The sequence below is a fragment of the Crocuta crocuta genome, unplaced genomic scaffold (assembly GCF_008692635.1).
Source record: "Crocuta crocuta isolate KB4526 unplaced genomic scaffold, BGI_CrCroc_1.0 scaffold2113, whole genome shotgun sequence".
Taxonomy (NCBI): Eukaryota; Metazoa; Chordata; class Mammalia; order Carnivora; family Hyaenidae; genus Crocuta; species Crocuta crocuta.
This window is the reverse complement of record NW_027527683.1, coordinates 18,085-25,919: the sequence shown is the minus strand read 5'-3', so window position 1 is coordinate 25,919 and position 7,835 is coordinate 18,085. Positions and strand designations below refer to the sequence as shown.

General features: G+C 37.8%; 1 pseudogene; it reads left to right on the top strand.

Moving 5' to 3' along the window:
• Positions 1 to 934: 934 nt before the first annotated feature.
• Positions 935 to 1,381, top strand: LOC144238459 (large ribosomal subunit protein eL13 pseudogene; annotated as a pseudogene).
• Positions 1,382 to 7,835: the final 6,454 nt, after the last annotated feature.

Below are 7,835 nucleotides of genomic sequence, written 5' to 3'. Positions count from 1 at the left end.
GCACTACTAGTTATTTACCCAAAGAACATAAAAATATTAATTCAGAGGGATACATATACCCATATGTTTATAGCAGCATTATTTACAATAGCAAAGATATATAATCAGCCCAAGTGTCCATTGATAGATGAATGGATAAAGAAACTGAACATTATATATATATAATGGAAAATTAGCCATAAAAGAATGAAATCTTGCCATTTACAAGGACATGAATGGAGCTAGAAAGTATAATGCTAAGTGAAATACATCAGTCAGAGAAAGACAAATATCATATGATTTCCCTCATATGTGGAGTTTACTTCATAAGTTTCCTATAGTTTTCATCATACAGATCTCCTATATCTTTGGTTAGGTTTATTCCTAGATGTTTTATGGTTTTTTTGTGCAATTGTGAATGGGACTGGTTTCTTGATTTCTCTTTCTATTGTTTCATTATTGGTGTATAAAAATGCAACCGATTTCTGTACGTTGATTTTTGTACCCTGCAATTTTGCTGAATTCATGGATCAGTTCTAGTAAGCTTCTGGTGGAGTCTGTCAGGTTTTCTATGTAGAGTATCATGTCGTCTGCGAAAAGTGAGAGCTTGACTTCTTCTTTGCCAATTCTGATGTCTTTTATTTCCTTTTGTTGTCCAAATAAATGAGGAAAGGAAAATAAGAGAGAGAGATAAAGAAACCAAGAAACAGACTTAACTATAGAGAACAAACTGATGGTTACCAGAGGGAAGGTAGGAGGGGATGAGTGAAATAGGTGATGGGGATTAAGGAATACACTTGTCCTGCTGAGCACTGGTTGATTAAAATGAAAACTTTAAATATATATATTTTCCTGCAGGCCTTTCTCCTTGGAGGAGGCCTGTAGGCAGCAGCCAGGGGACCCAGCTCGAATGGCATGATGTTGAAACCCCACTTCCACAAGGACTGGCAGTGGCATGTCCTCATGGTTCAACCAGCCATCAGGGAAGATCTGCAGACTCAAGGCCAGAAAGCCAAACCATGGGCCAGGGCCCCTATGTCTGGACCCAACCAGCCCATCCTGCAGTGCCTCCACAGTGAAGTATCACACTAACATGCAAGCTGGCAGGGGCTTCAGCATGGAAGGGCTGTGGGTGGCTGCCCTCCACAAGAAGGTGGCATGGACCATTGGAATCTCAGTGAATCCAAGAAGGTGGAACATGCCCATAGAGTCCCTGCAGGCCAATGTGAAATGGCTGAATGGGTATGGCTCCAAGCTCATCCTCTTCCCCAAGAATCTATCAGCCCCTAAGGAGGGAGACAGCTCTGATGAAGAACTCAAATTGGCTACTCAGTTGACAGAATCAATCATGCCCATGTGGAATGTCTATAAGAAGGAGAAATCCAGAGTCATTACAGAGTAGAACTTCAAGGCATTCACTAGTTTTCACATGGCCGATGCCCATGCCTGGCTCTTAGGCATCAGGCAAAAAGAGCCAAGGAAACTCCAGAACAGGATGTTGAGAAGAAAAAATAAAGTACCACTGGAAACTTATGATTATGTATATGTGATATGTAATGTCAAATATGTATGTATAATGTCATATGTATATGTAGTATACATACATATATATATATGTATGTATGTAATGTCAGTGACTTCCAGTTTCTAAGTTTTTCTTTGCTCAAACATCATTCACTCTTTGTTTCATCATATTGGTTATTTCTTTCTTATTCTATATACTATAGAAAACAACAGATATAATCATTCTCTAATATATCAATATATAAAGTCAATATGTTGTAAACCTTCAACACACACAAGGTTATATGTCAATTATATCTCAGTAAAGCTGGGGCGGGGGTGTGGAGAAACCTACAAATAAGAGTTTGCTCAGCTCATTCAAAGAAGTCCTAGAATAATAATATCTAAATTTTGTTTGAGATATTTTCACAAATAGGGGCGCCTGGGTGGCTCAGTCGGTTAAGCGTCCGACTTCAGCTCAGGTCATGATCTCACGGTCCGTGGGTTCGAGCCCTGCATCAGGCTCTGTGCTGACTGCCTGCTCAGAGTCTGGAGCCTTTTTCAGATTCTGTATCTCTCTCTCTCTCTCTCTCTCTCTCTCTCTCTTTCTTTCAGAAATAAATAAAACATTTAAAATGTTTTAAAAAGATATTTTCACAAATATTGTCTCATTTGAGCTTCACAATAATGTGAAGTCACTTTATAGATGAGAAATTCAAGAATCTGGAAACTCAAAGATTTTCCCCAAAATTGCACAGCTGGCAAGTAGTAGAAGTGGGGCTAAAACCCATCTCTACCCCAAAGCAGGTAGATTTTGCTCTGTGCCACATCCTTACCAGAAGCAGATACAGAGTTTCTCAACATCTTGTTCATGATGCTCACTCACACTTGAGCTGTGAAGTCTGTTGCTGAGTCATTTTTTTCTTTTTCTGTTTGCTTTTGGGTGCCCCTGTGTTAGCTTATTCCTGCATTACAGCTCCACAAATGAGTCTCATAAACGGACTTCAAGTCACCTTAGCTTATCTGTCTATAATCTCTCAAAAACATGACAACCATCTTCCCTTCTTGCACATGATAAAATGTCAGTAGCATTGGTCGATTTTGCTTCTTCCCTGTATTACCCAGACCCTCTCAGTCTATTGCAGATGCTTGTCATTTGCTCTTTGATTTTCCCTATTTCTGTTCTAATTTCTTTATTCATTTTCTGTGCTCTCCATTCGTTTGTTCTAAAATTGAAAATATCTATTTTTCTCTTCAAAGCATTTGGCTTCATTTCTTTCCTTGAGAGCTTTCTTCAAATTATTTTTTCATCTGTACCAATCCTCTCTGACAGTTCGAAATGAAAGCTGGGCTTCTCTCCCCTTGACCACTCCTTATTATTTTTAATGCCTTTTCTTTACTTACATGAATTTGCTCATCTCCCATTTACCTCTGCCAAATTTCCAAGCTTTTAAGAAATTAATTTCAGCTATTACCATTACATGATCAGAAAAAGTGCTATCTTTCATTTTATACATCGGACCTCTACTCTCTTTTGCATATAAATCCTGTCAACCCTACTGGATCACTTCCCTTTTATGTAAGCGTACTGCAAAGTGTTAGCATATGCTTCCAAATAATCTTTCAAGTCTACATTTTTGTGCACAATTTTCTAAGTATTCAGTTTCACTGGTCAATTTCCAATTATCCCTGGCCCTATTCCCTTTTCTGAGATGTAATTGAAATGTCCCTGTTCTCCAAAACCACTCTACTTTATGAAGAATGAAGAAAGGGCACTGAATCCCTAATTTACAAATCCAAGCTGTTCTTCTCTCTAATTTACATCCTCCATCATGCCTTTCAATTCAGATCTCCTATCTTTCAAACATTTACATGATGATATTTTACCAAAAATCCTCTGTTGTAGTCTTTTTTTTCATTTTCAATAACAGAAAAACTCAAACAAAGCCATGTCATATGAATAATGGACAAGTACCATATAAGCAAACAACAGCATGTTGTGGAGAAAGAGAAATCAGATAAGTTATTTGTGGGTAAGAAAAATATGGATTATTTCTATGACAGATGAACTTGAGGTAGGTTTGGAAGCACAAATAAGGTTTTAATAAGCAAAGTATGGTATGGGAAATGATCATATGCATTCCAAATGGCAAGAAAAACTGCACCAAAGTGTAAATGCTTGTCATAGGGTGTATTTCAGAATGGCTGTTCCCATTGGCTGAACGATAGGTTGCTAGTGTTATAAATTAAGAAATATAAGGTGGGGGAACATTCTAAAGTATATTGTTAATCTAAGAAGTTCAGTTTTATTCTATAGTAAAGAATAAACCACTGGAAGTTTTGTGGTAACAAAATAGGCTCTCAAACCTTTACTAAAAAGAGCAAATAAGTGAATCAAAGATAAATCCAAATGTTTTCTTTGCATGACTAGGAAGAGAGCAAAAGTCTTAAAAAGAGAAAGAAAGAAAGAAGGACATCTGCTGGCTTTGGCCAAAGGGCTTATCTTTGGATATAATTGAATGTAAGTTGCTTGAAAGCCATCCAAATCAAGCTGTTCATCAAATATATGGATATACAGGGCTGAGAGGCTGGACACACAGATAAAAATTGGAAGTCCGCCACACAGAAAGGATAGTTAAAATTGTAGAGGTCAGTGAAATCACCAAGCCCTAAATCAAAGAAAAGATCAGAAGGAGTATTCATGGAGAATACCCACACTTGAGAGAAAGAAGCAAGTTAAGGAGAAAAAACATTGTATGAGAGTTAGAAAAAGAATCTAGAGACTGAAATATTAGTGAAGCCAAAGAAATAAATAATTTAAAGGAAGGAGGTATTTTCCAATGCTGAATGTTTCCAAGATACAGAGGAGGATGAGTTCTAAGAAGCATTAAGTTTAACAATTAGGAAGTCATCATAAATCTTTAAATAAGATATTTCAGTAGACTGGAAGATGCAGAAGCCAGATGGTAGGTGTGAAAAAGTAGAGACATCAATTGTGGACTACTCTTTAGTGAAGTCTGGTAAGAAAAGAAAGGTAAGAAATGAGACAGCTCACAAATTTATCAGGATTAAGGGATGAATGTTCTTAGACTGGAGAATCCTCTGTATGATTTTAAGCATAAGGAAAGGAGTTCGGTACAAAGTAGGATACACACATGAACACACACATATGTGTGTGTATTTAGAGAGAGTGGGAGGGAAAAAGGAAGGGAAGGAAAGAAGTAAAGGTAGCAGGTAGGAAACAAAGATATGGGGTAAAAAATGATAGGATGGAAAATGAGTATAGCTACTGAAGCAAGATCCAGAAAAATCAAGAAGAGGTGAATCAGCTAACCATGTACATGCAGTAATTAGCTCTGGTAGCAAGGCAGGTGGGAGCTTCTTCCTCAGAAGCAGAAAAAAAAAAGGATAGATTCAAATACACAAAAGAGTTAAAGGGAGAAAAAGAAACAAACAGACATTCCTCTCTGATCAATCTGAATTTCTATTACCCATTTCTCTATTCCCACTACTTCCAAGTCTTGGACTCCATCTTCAGGGACCCTGTAGTATTTATTTTCTTAAGCGTGTGCCCCTCCTTTCTTGTTCTGCAGGTGTTTTATGTAGCAAACCAGCATTGTCTTTTTCTTTCAGAAACCACAAGTTTACTCCAGCTGTTTTCTGCTGCCTCTCTGTTTTACTATTTTCCTTTCCTCTCTTCTCTATCCCTACCTGATGTCCATTTTTATTTTTTCCCTCAACATAAACACTTGATCCACGTATATTAGTTCCTGAATCTCTAACTCCTTTTCACAGACCTTTCCTTAGTAGTGAAGACTATAGCTAGTGATTGCAACGTTTTTCAAAAGGTTGAACTGTGAAAGAAAGTAATAGCCAGAGAAGGGATAGCATAGTGGGGAAACAACTTGAACATATTTATAGGATAAGAGTCAACAGAAAAGGAAGTGAGGTATTAAAAGCAAAACAGAAAGAAGTGGTTTTATTCTAGAGTAAGTGGAAGGAAATGAAATCCAGTGCACAGGTAGAAGGATTTTTCTTACACATATTGAGGATACTTTTCCACTGAAGCGCGAGGGATGGAGTCAATGATGAGTCACATGCATATATGTTTCTGGGAGGAAGGAAAAAACTTCTATTCTCTGGAATAGTAGGGAGGTCAAGTACTGAAACTAAAGGTAGAAGTGATGGAGTAGAAGATGGGAAGAGGCCCATGGATTCCAACAAGCTATTGTGGGAAATGGAGGAGAGAGTACTCAAGGAAGACAGATTATCACACAGCATGGAGAGTGAAAGATCGCTTGAAATCCATAAATATTAAGAAGCACAAATTTACATAGTTGTGATATCTCATCCTAGCAATACGTAGCAGCCTACATGTAGGAAAAGATGGCCTGAATAAAGCCTAAGTGTAGAAAAAGATATGAGTTAATTCAGGTGAAATTAAGATAGAGATGGATTCCAATGTCTCAAAAGAGTATGCTGTGCTTGAAAAACCACAGCAGTTTGTTATGGCTGAAAGCATAGTATATGAGGCTGGAAAAATTTAATCAAGAACCTAATTATTGGTGTTCTCAATTCCTTTGGCAATGGAGATGTGTTGAAGTGTTTTCAGCATGAATATGGCTCGATCCGCCCTGTGTTTTGAAAATATCATTGGGGAATATCTGTGGAGAATAGAATGGGAGGAGATATTGGAGACACAGAGGCTATTTAAGAAGTTGTTTCAATAGTATAGATGAGAAGACCAACACAGAGGTGGGCACAGAGAAGAAATGGATTAGAGAGACATACAGAGACATTTGGTTAGGAATAATTCTGAGAAACCTTGGAGACTAAATGTGATTTTAGTTTATTTCAATCACTGTAGTTCTTCCTACAGTTCCTTATTATTCTACTCTGCAGCATGAGTGATCCTTCTGGTAAAAGCCAAGAGAAAAAATCTTAGAATTAAATTCATCTAAAAGTCATAGATGATTACAGCTTTGTAATACAGCTTAAAGTCTGGAATTGTGAGGCCTCCAGTTTTGGTTTTCTTTTTCAACATTACATTGGCTATTCAGGTTTTTTTTTTCTGGTTCCATACAAATATTAGGATTGTTTGTTCTAGTTCTGTGAAGGCTGCTCATGTTATTTTGATTGGGATTGCATTGAATATTGGATGTGTAGATTGCTTTGGGCAGTATGGACATTTTGACAATATTTGTTCTTCCAGTCCGTGAGTATGAAATGTCTTTCCATTTCTTTGTGTCTTCTTCAATTTATTTCATAATCTTTTTATAGTTTTCAACTTACAGAAAACTATAAAACCCAAAAATGGACCCACAAATGTATGGCCAACTAATCTTCAACAAAGCAGCAAAGTATCCAATGGAAAAAAGACAGCCTCTTCAGCAAATGTGCTGGGGAAACTGGACAGCGACACGCAGAAGCATGAAACTGGACCACTTTCTTACACTATACACAAAAATAAATTCAAAATGGATATAACACCTAAATGTGAGGGAGGAAAACATCAAAATCCTAGAGGAGAAAAAGGGCAGCAACTTCTTTGACCTCTACCGCAGCAACTTCTTACTAGACGTGTCTCTGGGAGCAAGGGAAATAAAGACATAAATGAACTACTGGGACTTCACCAATATAAAAATCTTCTGCACAGTGAAGGAAACAATCAACAAGAATAAAAGGCAACCGACGGAAAGGGAGAAGATATTTGCAAATGACATATTGGATAAAGGGTTAGTATCCAAAATCTATAAAGAATTTATCAAACTCAACACCCAAAAAAACAATCCAGTGAAGAAATGGGCAGAAGACTTGAACAGACACTTTTTCAAAGATGTCCAGATGGCTGACAGACCCGTGAAAAGATGCTCAACACCACTCATCATCAGAGAAATACTAATCAAAACCACAATGAGATACCACCTCACACCTGTCAGAATGACTAAAATGAACAATTCAGGAAACAAGAGATGGTGGCGAGGATGCAGAGAAAAGGGAATCCTCATGCACTGTTAGTGGGAATGCAAACTGGTGCAGCTACCCTGGAAAATAGTATGGAGGTTCCCTAAAAATTTAAAAAAAGAATTACCCTATGATCCAGCAACTGCACTACTAGGTATTTATCCAAAGGATACAAAAATACAGATTCAAAGAAGCACAGGCACCCCAGTGTTTATAGGGGTGCTATCAACAATGGCCAAATTATGGAAAGAGCCAAAATGTCCATTGACCGATGAATGGATAAAGAAGATGTGAGAGAGGCAAACCATGAGAGACTCTTGAATGCTGAGAACAAACTGAGGACTTATGGGTGTGGGGGGAGAGGGGGGAGATGGGCCTGGAGGAGGGCA